Source organism: Mesocricetus auratus, unplaced genomic scaffold (assembly GCF_017639785.1).
Source record: "Mesocricetus auratus isolate SY011 unplaced genomic scaffold, BCM_Maur_2.0 Super-Scaffold_100013, whole genome shotgun sequence".
NCBI classification, from domain to species: domain Eukaryota; kingdom Metazoa; phylum Chordata; class Mammalia; order Rodentia; family Cricetidae; genus Mesocricetus; species Mesocricetus auratus.
Genome location: NW_024429196.1, coordinates 22237470 through 22251356, shown reverse-complemented (window position 1 = coordinate 22251356; position 13887 = coordinate 22237470). Strand labels below are relative to the sequence as shown.

The 13887-nt window shown below is 42.8% G+C and overlaps 1 protein-coding gene and 1 long non-coding RNA gene across 5 annotated transcripts in view; one reads left to right on the top strand and one right to left on the bottom strand.

Moving 5' to 3' along the window:
- Frmd4a (FERM domain containing 4A) overlaps positions 1–13887 on the bottom strand; it is a 574646-nt gene that overhangs the window by 318979 nt on the left and 241780 nt on the right. The window lies entirely within an intron of this gene.
- LOC110342949 overlaps positions 1–13887 on the top strand; it is a 53039-nt gene that overhangs the window by 13250 nt on the left and 25902 nt on the right. The window contains exon 1 of one of the 3 annotated variants that reach the window (XR_005880744.1): positions 8805–9404. The exons of the other annotated variants lie outside the window; for them this stretch is intronic. This is a non-coding gene — a long non-coding RNA (uncharacterized LOC110342949). Of the gene's footprint in view, positions 1–8804; positions 9405–13887 lie in introns of those variants that run through there. 3 annotated transcript variants of the gene reach the window in all.

The window sequence follows — 13887 nt, the reverse complement described above, 5'->3', positions numbered from 1 at the left end:
TGTCAAACTTGCTTAGCTTAGCAGTCTGTTGTCGTTACACGTAAAGGCCTGGCATGTTATAGTTTTGAATCTGTTTTTGAGCCCCTAGTGGGGGAAGGAGAACCAGTGCCACAACAGGTGTCTCTTGTTAAGAGGTGGCGTCAGAGGAGGAGTGGGGGTGATGCCGTGATGGATAGCTTCAATAGCTGAGACTGTACAGAAAACATATTTCCCTGACAGGGGAATGGCTTCCCAGGCCTTCCTATCTGCTAATGTGCTGGCAACATCTGACACTGATTCTGGAACTAGAGCCTCACTAGCAACTAAGGCTCAATACAGATGACTTCTTGCCACAATGTAGCCATCTTGTGTTTAAACTATAGTTGCATGTCTTGCCACTTGAGTTCTCCTGGACCATCTTTTGTTGACTGTAGCTCTACTTCTCCTCATAGAGTACCCAAGGATTTTGTTAAATACTGTTATTGTCTGGAAGGCACTCAAGAAGTCAGGCAGCTCTCACAGATGAAGTCAATGATGTGAGCACCATTGGCCATGCCACTAGAAGACTGTTAGGAAAGACAAGTGTCTATACCAATGCAGTGTTATTCTGGTCTCCCAGAAATCTCAGGGGTGGGGTGTTTAAATCAACTTTTCATCTGACCATTCTTCTATGAATTAAATTGGGAAGAGGTATTCTTTATTTACCTAGTTTTGTGTGTACATGTATATATTTAATCAAGTGCTGGGATACACATGTGTATCCAGCAGTGTGTGTAGAGGCCATAAGTCAATCTTGAATCCCAGAAGTTGTTCACTGTTCTTGTTGTTTACTTGTTTGTTTCAAGGCAGGGCTTCTCACTGAATTGGAAATCAACACCTAGGCTACCCCATCTCTTCAGTTCTGCGATTACAAGCCCTTGCCTCCATGCCTAGCACTTGTTTGTGGGTTCTAGAGATGGAATTCAGGCCCCACATTTTCACAGCAAACTCTTGGATAACTGAACCATCTCTCTGGCCCTCCAAAGCATTTTTTTATTCACAAAAGACAACCTAGTTTATTTCATCAGCCCTCTTTCTGGGATAAACCAGTGGTTACCTGATGGAGAATAATTGGTTAAAATGAACCAATTATTCTTTATATTCCACATTTAAGGAGTCCGACTCCTAGTCTCAGTAATGGCTTCTCTATTGCTGTTTGAGATTGAAATAAATAGCAGACATCAGGGGTAAGCAACTCTGTGCAGTCCAGGCATGCAAGTGGAAAGTATTCTAGAGCAAGACCCAAGAAACATGTCTCAAGGGCATATGTGTGTGTGTGAGTGGGGTGCATCCAGGCCATGGCACATGACATGCATGACACGTGGCATATGTGTGAAGGTCAGAGGACAACTTGCCAGCTTGGTTCTCTCCTACCATATGGGTTTCTGGGATTGAATGTGTATCATCAGGCGTGGTGGCAAGTGACTGTACCCTCTGAGTCGTGCCCCTGATTCTAGTGAGGCTGTTTCTGTAATAGTTTTTAAAGGGGAGAAATTGATCAGAAAGGATTTAACCTGGTGTGCAAAAAGGTAATGAGTTATGGATATTATTCATGGGAGACCTTCACGAGGAATACTGTAAGCTACAAGCAGTCATGGGATATCAAGGAGGTGGGAAGATCACCCTAGTGCCCTACCTGTGTCCACCTCCTCAGTTCTGAGATTGCAAGCACACACCACCACACCTAGCTTCTTGGGCTGATGCTGAGGGTTGAACAAAGGTTCTCATGATTATTTGGTGGCAAAACACATCACTGGCTGAGCTGTTTCTCCAAACCTAAAATTTTCCTTCTGTTTGACTTTCAGATGCTTAGTTCTTCTTCATATGCCATGAAATATCTCCCCCAGGCTTAATATTTTGCTGCTCAGAAAAACAAAATATCAAATTTGGGAGGGCAGAATTAGCTGCATTCCCTATTTAGACATAAAGCTAGTTTTGGTCCTTCTTAGGACTCAAAAAAAATCACTCTTCTAAAGAACTCTGGGTTTTTTGTTTGTTCATTTGTTTGTTTGTTTGTTGCTTTGTTTTTCACTCCTGGAAATAACCATCCACTTTAAATGTTCCATAAAGTTGAAATTATCCTATTCAATTAGGCCTCATTTCAACTCCTAGCAAATCAACTCTATTTGGTACAACTGTGTTCATGTCCTAGCCACCAGGCAGTGGAATATACAAACATATTTAACTGGAAACAACTTTCTGTCCAGTCAAGAGCAGTGATTTTCTGCTCGAGATCATTTATTTGAAGATGAAGTATAAAACAGTGGGTTAGATTCCTGTAGGACTGATCATAACCGGTCCAAAAAGTAACCTAGTAAACCATCTTATGCCTGGACCAGTGAATGCCAGTAGCAATTGAATCCAATTATTGAGCAAAAGTTGATATTTTTTTAGAAAGTAAACTCACTGGTTTTATCTTGATTACTCAAATTTGACTCACACACCTGGACTATACTACAGCTATAACCCACAAAAATGAAGCCTTTTATCTAGTTTGAGCAGATTTTCGCAAATGGTATGAGATTTCATTCTTTTGCATGAAGATACCAATTCTTTCCCAACACTGCTTATTGAAGAAATCATCATTTCCCCAAATCTGGAGGACATTAGACTGACTGAAACAAACAAACAAAAAAGATACATAAAGACAAGCCCAGCATGGGCTTGCTTACATGGGGAATCTCAAACAGTCAAATAGAAGGAGAGAGTAGAATGGTGGATTTTAGGGGCTGGGGAGGGAGATGCAGGGAGGTGATGGTCAGAGGGATAACGTGTTGGTTATGTGACTAAAGAAGTTCTGAGGACCTAAAGTCAGCAGCACAGTCACAGTTAACAATGCTGCACTGTCTCCTTGAAGTGGGCTGAGAGGGCAACCTTAAACCTCCTTCTCTCTCTTCACACACACACACACACACACACACACACACACACACACACACACACACACACCTGATAAATCTCATATTTTAAATATCTATAATTATCCTTCTATAATTGTGGTAGGATGGGAAAGCCCTCCATAACACACATAAAGGTGACCAATGTAATGGCCTGTTAATGACCCGCCTGTCCAACTTCCATCTCACCTTCCATCCAGACAGTGAATGATTTCTAGAGATACTACGTATTAGTAAAACAGCCCCCTTCACATAGCCATACAGACAGCTGTCTGTCTGAGTAGGTTATAAAGGCTAGCCTGTCTGCTCTGGCCTTCTCTGTGAGGACAAACACGGTAATTTAAAGGCTTGTGTCTATAGGACTCTGAAGGCTGGCACTGGCTGGACATCAGACTGTAGGGATCTCTTGGTGCCTGTCCTCATGCTCCAACTGTGGCTATCAGCTGACTTACACAGTCAACCCTGTCTTCCCCATTAACACTGCATTTTCGATTTTGATGGCTTCTCTGACAATCACAAAGGGTCCATTCCTCTACATGTCCCGTGACTCTGCTTGCCACTTCATCTCCTGTACTCACAATCCCCTGTTCCCTCACAAATATGAATGTCATGACTCTGAAAACCGACAGTGATATTAGTATCAGACACTGGCTGTGGTGCCCTGGGCGCTGATGGAGAGGAATGTACAAAGACCCATTTGGTCCTCTTTTGGGCTTGTCACCTATCATGTGCCATGTTGTTATGGTGGAAGATGTCGTCTACATTCCCCACCAGAGAGGTTCCTTTGGAAAGCCTGAAGAGCAATTGTTTCATATCTGCATGAACCTTCTAAAGGCATTTGCTTTCTAGAATTCAAATGTATGTCATGATGGTGACACAGATTCTTCTACAGACACATTCTGACTCTTCTATAGACACTCATGAGTTAACCATGCCTTCTGGGTGGTTTTAGACTGAATGTGGTATTCTGGGTAAAGCCTTCATTGCTAATCTCAAGGGAGAAGCTGTGGGTGCCTGAAGTATGGGGTGGTTACTCTGACTACACCTTCTTGCTTTGGGTATTTTTAGTGACCTGGGTTTCTCTCTTGGGCCTTGCCAAAATGAACCTTTAACCCTAATGTCAATCCAAACTCTAGTCCTAATCCTAACCTTCTGGTGGTAAGAGAGCATCCCAAAATGACCACCATCCATTTCAAGTAACCTAGACTTAGACATGTGCCTTTCTAACATGTGTTTACTTCCTGTGGTGACTTGCATACAATGAACAACTCCTCTTAATGCTTCCACAGCTGACAGCGCATTGTTTAACAAAGTGTGAGTGGTGTGTGTGTGTGTGTGTGTGTGTGTGTGTGTATGTATGTGTGTGTATGTATGTATGTGTGTGTGTATGTATGTATGTGTGTGTGTGTGTGTGTGTGTATGTTCAGATGCTCTTGCCTGTGGAAGTGGAAGTGGAGGCCAAGGGTAGATTTCAGCATCTTCCTCAATCAAGCTCCACTTTATTTAAAGAGGCTTCTCACTAAACCTTGAGTGCACCAGTTCAGGAACTCTATCTAGCCTCAAGAATCCCATCCATGCACAGTGCGTTCCAGGATTAAGGGTAGCCTATGTGTTTGTCAGACTTTTATGTGTGCTCAGGATATCTGAACACTGGTCCTTATGCTTGTGCATCAAGCCCTTCATTCCAGAGCCAGGTCCACAGTTCCCATAGTCATTCTTTAGCAGGCTGTATACTCTCTCAGTTGTGAAGATCAGGTATGAGAAGCAACGGGTGGCCAGCTCAGAAATCCAGCAACAGTGAGAGCCCACCTGGATTCTGAATCCATCTGAATGCTGTACCCAGCTCGTGTTTCTGTATCATGGGCAATGGGACCAGCATGCCCATAGTACAACAAAGAAATTTTGATGCACACCTAGCAAAAATAGGCGCACAGTGTATGGCTTCCCAGACTGTCTTTAGTGAGAGATCCTAGGGACCAAACCAAAAAGATGCTCAAATGATAGCAGGAAGCTCTTGCCATTGAAGGCCAAGGCTTCCCAGAAACACAATGGAGAAGGGTGGATACATTCTTCTTTCTATTATAGATACATATGTTGGTTATTGAGGTCTCCTGTATATGAGGTTTGTCCAGAAATAACAAAGTTTGCAAAGGCTGAAAAGAATGTGTGAGATTCCTACTTACCTCCTCTACTGCAAATGTGCATGCACACACACACACACACACACACACACACACACACACACACACACACCCATATTTCTTCCCATCCTGTATCCCCCTCACCTTTCATAACTAGTCCAGCTCAAGGATGCTACCTTCCCAACAAGAGATGAGGTGAGGGTGATGGCAGACAGACATCTGAGGGAAAATTATGATCAGAGTTCCCTGGCAGCAAGAGGGTAGGGTGTGGTGGTGGACAGTAGTGGCTGTGGATTGTGGTATCTGCAGTTTTTCACTACTTTCAGACTTTCTGGGGAGGGCAGCTGTCATGAAGAACAAGGAGTAGCCATCCTGTGCTCTGTTGAAATGTCCCTAGGGATGAGTTATGTTGTAAGAATGGCAGTATACCAACAGCAGTGTCCCAGAATGAGCTGAGTCCCTGACAAGGGGAGAGTTAACTCTTGTAGTTCTAGTATTCATGGTGATTAACCAATCCACTGTTTTTCCATGACCCATAGTACAGTTGATTACACATACATACTTACACACTACAATAAATGTTATTTGGGGATAGGTTAATGTCTTTTTCCTTCTTGTTTACATAGCAGAATTATGTCAATAGTTTAAAAATATGTTGTAAATATGCTGTGCTATCCAAGACTATTTTTAAATGTTAGTGATCCATCGCAGGGCTTTGGACATGCCAATATGCTAGACAAGTTTCTCCCACTGAGCTACAACTTCAGAGACTATTATTCGTGAATTTTACTTGAGGACAGTATTTAAAAATATTTGTTAGAGAGTGTGGCTCACCAGATAAAGCACTCACTTCTTAAGTGTGAGGATGTGAGTTTGGATCCCCAGAACCCATGCAAAAGCCAGGCATGGTGGCTCTTGTTTCTATACTTAGCACTAGCAGATGGGTCAGATGGTGGAAACAGGTAGGTACTAAGGGCTAACTGGCCAGATTGTCTATTTGGAAATAGGGGGTTCAGGATTAAAGTGGGGTAAATTTATCTCCATAGAAACTGTTATCTATATTAGGCAACAAACAGGGTGGTAAGGACTCTGATACCAGGCAGGTGAGGGACAGGTGTCTGAGATCAGAAAGTAAGAGGATGCTTGGCTGTGCAGCCATAAAGAAAAATGAAATGATGGCCTTTGCAAGGAAATGGGCAGAATTAGAGGTCACTGTATTACACAAAATAAGCTAGCCACAGAAAGGCAACTATTACATGTTTTCTTTCATATGCAGAATCTAGGTCTAAAGGTCCATATGTGGGGAGAGCTGTCCCCATTACTATCTGCCTGGAGGCAGCATGGGTGGGAGACAGACGCCCCCATCAACCATAAATCCCTTCTTCCCACCAGCTGCAACAGACTAGAGGGCAGGCCCTGAACCTCAAGTAGGCTGACTCTGTTGTCAGAGGTGTGGGTGAACCAGCCCTGGTGTTGTTAGCATGGGGTGGGGGTGTATGGGGGGCACTGTGGGGCAGTAGGAGTAGGGGTGGAGTAGGGAAGAGATGTGCCCCACCCACCCATCAACACCTGAGGCAGGTGGGAGAGCTGGCCCTGTCCCTCATCAGCTGCAGCACTCTGGAGAGAGGCCCCCCTATACCTGGCCTGAGCAGCACAGTAGAGCTGGCCCTGGAGGACATGAAAGCAGAACTGGCCCCGCCCCTTGCTCATTGCTGCAAGGGGTGAACTAGCCAGGACAAGGCAGGAGAGCTCACCCTGGCCATGGAAACAAGGGAGAGCTGGCAGGATGACCAAGCTTGCAACTACCCAGACACAGAACCAGGGTTATGTGTTGGCCCATCCCAACATCCACCCCATCTGTGATCAGCTTGGGCACAGGGACAGGGTGGGGGGGTCAGTCCTGTGAACCCAGAGCTACCTGTGATAAATGTATGGATAAAGGGGTTTAATGTGTGACTCACTGTGTCACATGGCAACTTCCATGATGAGATTTTCCCTTTCTTCCTTTTTTCCCCTCTTTTTCTCTTAAATTTTATTATGTTATATTTTTTTTTGGTGGGGGAGGAAACAGGTGGGATTGTGAGGCATGATGTGAAATACACAAAGAATAAATAAAAAAGAAAAATTACACATGTGGATATAGAAGCATGTGTGTTTATTCAAAAATAGTAAAAAGTAAAATGGAATCTGCACCAGTACAAATGTGTCTTAGAGGTAGTTGTCTCAAAATGGAACTGCCAGCTCAAAAGTCATGGGTATATTAAAAATAAATAAATTTCAACCTGGCTCCCCATGGAGTTTGTGCCAATGTACACTCCCCTGGTGTTAAACAGCATTTGACTCTCCGTATTCTTAAGCTGGCCACAGAGCCTAACAGCAACTTTTGAATCTTGGGCAGTATGCATAAAAAAATCCTTTCATTAGCTAAAATGCTGGTTCTTACATAACTTCACCTCATACAAATGCAACATAGGTTGGACTTAAACTCTCAGTCTGGCCATGAACACCTTGCAGTCTCCCTACTTCCATTTGCTGAGGGCTGGGATCATGGTAGCGCATCACCAGTATGCTGTACTGGAGAGTAACCCGGCACTTTGTGCATGCTGGACAAATGTGCTTCTAAGTGGGATGCATCTCAGCCCACAAATTCTCTTTTCTAAACCAAGATTTCCATGAGTCAAATGGATCCAGCTGTGTCCCATAAATATGGCAGTAATGGGCATAAGTGAGTGGTTAACACAAAGATGCTAAAACCATCTACACAGCAAAGTGCACATTTAAAAGCAACTTAATAAAACCCATATTAATGGCTCTCTTATGCGTTTCTGTGTTATCTACCCAGAGCACACCTGGGAGGGTGAATGAAAAATTAGAACCACACTAAGCAAGCACAAAGGGTGAGTCATTCAAACATTCTCCCCTTCATAAAACTTTCCTTTCGGGCTTGAGGAGACGTAACCAATTCATTGGAAGCTTGAATCCTGAATGACTTGGCACCGTTACACCTGATCAGATGTGGACTGTATGAAACTGATAACGGTTGTCAGCTAGCCAAGCTTAACTCACCAAACTGGAAACTAATCTGCTAAGTGATAGCACTATAGCTAACAAAGACCTTCAGACTTTCCACCATGTACTAAGATATGTGAGAACCCCTATGACTCCAAAGTCTGCGGATTTCTCTAGGACTAGTTTGAATGGAGACCCATCACCAATGACTTTTATTAGTCAGGCTGACCCCGGGGCCTCATTAAATTTATTGCCAGAGTCTTTTTATTTCTCTTACAAATTGTGTCAGCTTCCTTTCATCCTCAGGGTCTCAGCAGTGTTTGGACAAACAATAGCACCAACCAGCAGGACATGACTGGAGCATGTTTTCTACAAGGGACAGTATGGCCACCATTAATTTCCTGGACATGCAAAAAATCATTACAGAACAGCAGCCAAGACACTAAATAATTAATGTAATATATAATTAAATGTATTAAATATTTACACAACTTGCTGTTTTCTATTGAATCTGCGCTGAGGTTTTAGTGATTTTTGCCATGTTCTGCAAGCACCAGGCTATTAATCCTGCAGCTGTAAATGCTTGGGTCATGAAAGGCTAGAAAACTCTTCTGCAAGAAGCAAGCTGTATTTAGATTGCTTATTCATAGTGCTGTTTCATAATATTCTTTGAGGAAGGTGTTATATAGTCTGTTGTATGTACTAGAGAAGAAGTAGGACTTTCACATTTTTAAGTTTATATTTCCAATTTCTAAGTAAAATCTTATTGATTGTTCTATCCACATTCTGTATCTGAGTACCAGTTACCATCTATGTATCTATGTAGTCTGTTTATCTCTCTAATATCTCTCTACAATCCTCTAATGTATGAATGAATGACTCCATCCATTCATCCATCCATCTACCTACTTACCATCTTTCTAAGCTTTAGCCATTGGTTATAAGTTTTTATATTATATATAATACATAGTGTGTATAGTATTGTGAGAGGTGTATATGTGTGTATGTGCATATGTTTGCACATACATGTGGAAGTGGAAACAGTTGGTAAAGTGCTTACCTAATAAGCACATAATCCTAAGGAACGAGATGGTGGTCATTCCACAGTGTCTCACTGGCCTGGAACTTGTCAAACAGTAGGCTGGCTGCTCATCTGCTTCTGTCTCTCCAGTACTATTCCAAGCATACATCACCATGTCTGCAGTTTTCTTCCTGGCAGTTGAACCTAGGACTTCATGTATGAGAGGCAAGTGCTCTAACCATTGAACTACAGCCCCAGATCATGCAATTTTTAAAATATAAGTTCTGTGAACTGAACTCAGATCTTCATTCTTGCAAGGTAAGTACTTTATAAACTGATTCACCTTCTTAGTCCCTAAAATATGAATTTAGTTAACCCTCACAATAGCCTTCTAAGCTTAGCATTTCTTTTTATCTATGTTCTATTTATCTATGTTTCTATATCTATCTATCTATCTATCTATCTGAGACAGGGTTTCTTTATGTAGCCCTGGTTATTCTGAAACTTGCTCCAACTCACAGAGATCCACCCACCCTGTTTTCCAAGTGCTGGGATTAAAGGTCTACACCACCACTACCTGGTTTAGTTACCCTTTCTACCCTAGAGGGATAAGATCAGGTGCAGACAGATGAACTTTCATACAGTGACCCAGTTAGCCACATCTGTGGAGTCTGAATAGGCACACAAGCCATTCTGGGATCCATGGTACATCCACTACCCTGGACTCACATGATACCACACTGTAGTTTTGTGAGCCATCACTTGCTCCCAGCCACTGAGGGAAGACCATTCTTCCATGAACAAAACAGAGAGTTCTTGTGGGGTGGCAGAGCTACTTGAAAAGAGTGTGTGGCAGGGCCAAGGGGGAGGAGCACTGGAAAATGTTTGGTATTCATCTCTTCGATAATCTTAATAGCATGCCCATTGTGCAATGGAGAGCTTCAAGAATGGAACAAAAGGAATTTAGCTGAAGTGAATGTTAGAGCACAAGAACACAGCGTGATGCAATGCTGAAAGCTGGGAGGAGGGCAGCAGGCAGAAGAGACTGACTGTATTTTGTGGATAGGGAACAGGCCCCCTGGGGAAATTTGGCCTGGTTTGGTCTGTTGGCAAAAGGCCACACATGAGGCTGGTAACCAGAATAAAGACTTGAATGCCCAGGTAGAGGGTTCATTCATAGTCACTCCCTGATAATACGACTGGATTCCTCAGACACGCAGACTAGCTCAGGTTGTACTTCCCCCAGGCTGTAGATGCATATTCCCCAGAGCCAGTAAGATTTCTCCCAGGGAGCCTGAGCTTAGCACCGCAGTGGGTGTGGGGGTTTCAGTCTTCAGCTGCACAGGTGTTCATACGAACAAGGTGTTGATGGGAAAGTAGTTGCCAGCACACAGGAGAAGGTGTCTATTACCCACCAGCAGACAGAATGCATTTCTCTGACTTGCAAAGGTGCCAGGCCTTTGTAGCTGGACAAGATTCTACTTCTTAATTAGAAGAACTCTATGGGTCCCTCTTGGGAAGTCCAGATGACTAGTTCTATCATAAGGAAGCTCTGAAAACAGTGACATGATGCTCATTGAAAAAGTCCCAGAGTAGACCAACTCACACTTGGTTTTCTTTCTCATTTTTGTGCTGAAACTGGGCAATCGGAGCACTTCTGCTTTTTCCAATACAACAGAGCTCCATCTGTCCTTCCCTCTCCTCCCCTCCCAGCTGCTTCTGAGGCTGCCTAACTTGCTTCCTACTCACTTTTTTTTCCACTAAGCATTTCTCAGGATGTTCTCCAGAAACCTGGCTTTGTTGCCCATTCCAATGTTTCCTACTTTCACTTCTCACATCAACTTCATTGTGAAATCCCTGGCTGACTGTCTTTTGTCCGTTATAAACTCACTTGCTTCCTGCAGCAAAATGGAAACCCAGTCTGCTCTTTTCTACCTGAACTGCACTGTTAAACAAGAGTTAACAATATGGCCGGGGGAGTGGGAGCTCAGTGGTTAAAGCACTTGCTATGCAAGCATGAGGATCTGTTTGGATCCCCGGAGCCCATGTGAAAAGCCAGGCAGGCATGACTGACCCTTGTAATTCCAGCAGGCAGAAGGCAGAGGCAAGCTGACTAGCTAGACTAGCCAGAGTTGGCTAGCTCTAGATTCATCTAGAGAGACTGCTTCAATAAATAAAGAGGGGAGGTGCCTGATGCAACTTCAGGCCTCCACATACACATGTATATGCTTGCCAACACACACATTTTCGAAAACAAATGTGACCACATGCATGAAATGCACATACACACATTCATGGACACCACACATATACACATGCAGAGAGAGGGAGTGTCAGGAAACACTGGTTCCATTCTGGATACATATCCAAAGGAAACAAGTTCATGTGGGTAGCAAACAGGTATCTGAGAGCAGCATTTTTCACAAACCACCCATTAGCCATCAGAGAATGGATGGATACATGTTTCTATACATAGATATGCATGCACATTCCTACTATATAGCTATTAGTGGGATGAACTACAGTAAGGAAAGTGAATGAACCTCTGTAGAACTCAGTATCAGACCATCTTAGAAATGTACCATCGAGTGATAGTGGCTAGGCATAAAAAGTATTTGTTATATGCTCATATTTATATGATCTTCAAAACCAGCAATCACTATTCAGTTAGAGGCAAGAACAGATCTATGGTTACAGAGGGAGCAAGATGGTGACAGGGAATGTTTGTTTGGGTGTCCTGGATTCTTTGGACATGGGAGACCACTTTCACTGTTCACTTGGTGGAGATTTATTGTGTGGGTTTTGTGCTCTTTCCTGAACACAAACCAGATAAAACCCAGAATGTTCCCCCTGTGTAGTGAATAAATCAACCTCTAAAATTCCATAGTAAAATCTATAGTTTGCCTCCATATCTGTGGATTATAATCCATGGATTTATTTAATCTAATCACAGACCACGTACTAGTCCATCTACAATGGTTGTATCTGTACCAAAAATGGGTCAAATCCCCCCATCTTGTTTAAATAAGACAGTGGGATAGCAACTGTTCACACACATTGGATCAGGTTTTCTATGCCACCTAGCCATGACTTAAATCCAGGCAGGGGATAGTCATCCAAGAGGGTCATGGAACCCATTCCCCACCTATGTGGACATTCACCTATATGGAAGTCCAATTGGCTGTTCATCAGACTCTGGAGATGGGATAGACAGGATAGACATGGAAAAATATGAAAGCATGATTTTTACATGTGGCACCCAACTATTCTGCCTGTTTAGATAGAAATAAAAAAGGTTTTCATCAAAATTATGACAACCTGCCATTGATCTTGTTGAGGACTGAGTGCAAACGTATTTTCAAGAGACTTTTTAAAATGAAAATGTTAGTCTTATGCTCCATATTATTTCTATAGAAATTTTAAGTTGATATGGGCTGGGTGGATATAAAGGTGGCACTCAAAGAAAATGTCTGAGCATATGTTCATATTTAGTAATAGGATTATGTTGCATGATTTATCTATAGAACTAGCCTTTCTTCCATCCACCATTTTTATTCCCTGTCCACTGGCTTCCTGCTGAGTTTTTCCCCTGCCCTTTTCATTTATCTGACATATGATTGACCCATTTCCCAAGATTCAATCTTTTACCTCTCCTATCCTCTCGGCCTAGGACTTATTCATGCTGGTGTTAATTTCTCTATTTCCTTAAGCTGGTTTACCCCTGGCTCCCCACTACCTATCCTATCCTCTGGCCAACACTTGAGCAGCGAGTGTCCAGCTTCGGAGGAGCTGCAGACAGCCATGCTCTTTCCTAGAATTACACTGTAAAGCATGAAATTAAAGCAATCTCACTAAACCAGCTACAAATGTCTAGCTCCCTGTCTGGATTGGTTCCACCATCCACCCAGGCATCCCTCCCATGGACTCATCCTTAACTTCATCTCCTTCAGTTTCAAATCAGCCACCTGATGAGGTCTGCTGACTCCGACTTTTATGCTGTTTCTGTCTGCCCCCTCTCCACATCCCAGTGTTGTCACTGTAATCTAGACTCTAAGTTGTTCATTCATAGAGCTTCCTGCTGATTTCCCCATGACTGCATTTCCCTGCCAGTGGCCACATCAGAGGATCAACAGGTGGCAACTGACTTCAGGAATTTGGCCAACCAGAATGCAAGGCACTGATGGGTGAACCTCAGGCAAGGCACTAAGGGCTTTGGCTCCAGAATGTTTCTTGCCACTGCTGTGCCTTTACATGTTTGCTGCTGTCATTTTTCTCTGGTATCCGGCATGGTGTGAATGGATGTGGAGAGATTCCCACTGCCTTTAATGTAGTGAGATTATATCCCATTCTACCGGGCATGTTTTTTTTAAGACAGGGGTTCTCTATAGTTTTGGAGCCTGTCCTGGAAATTGTTCAGTAGACCAGGCTGGCCTCAAACTCACAGAGATCTGCCTATCTTTGCCTCCTGAGGACTGAAAGTAGACCTGACTGCTTTCTACACATAAGTGTTTAGATCTGTGATTCTTTTAATTTTTTTATAAGATTGCCTTTTGAGATAAATCTTAAAGCAATTGAGCCTGTCTTTGTAACCACAAAATACAGCCTGTCAATAAAAGAACTGGCTGAGAAAAATATCTTGCTTTCTTACACTCTGTTTAATCATGTAAGGGATATCGAAAACATTATGATTTTTACCTGTATTCATTGAACTCATTCACTTAAAAATAGAATGTGACCACATTGTAATTTTTATGTTATTTGAAAATTTTTTCTGGGGTATATAAGGTGTAAGAAGAAAATC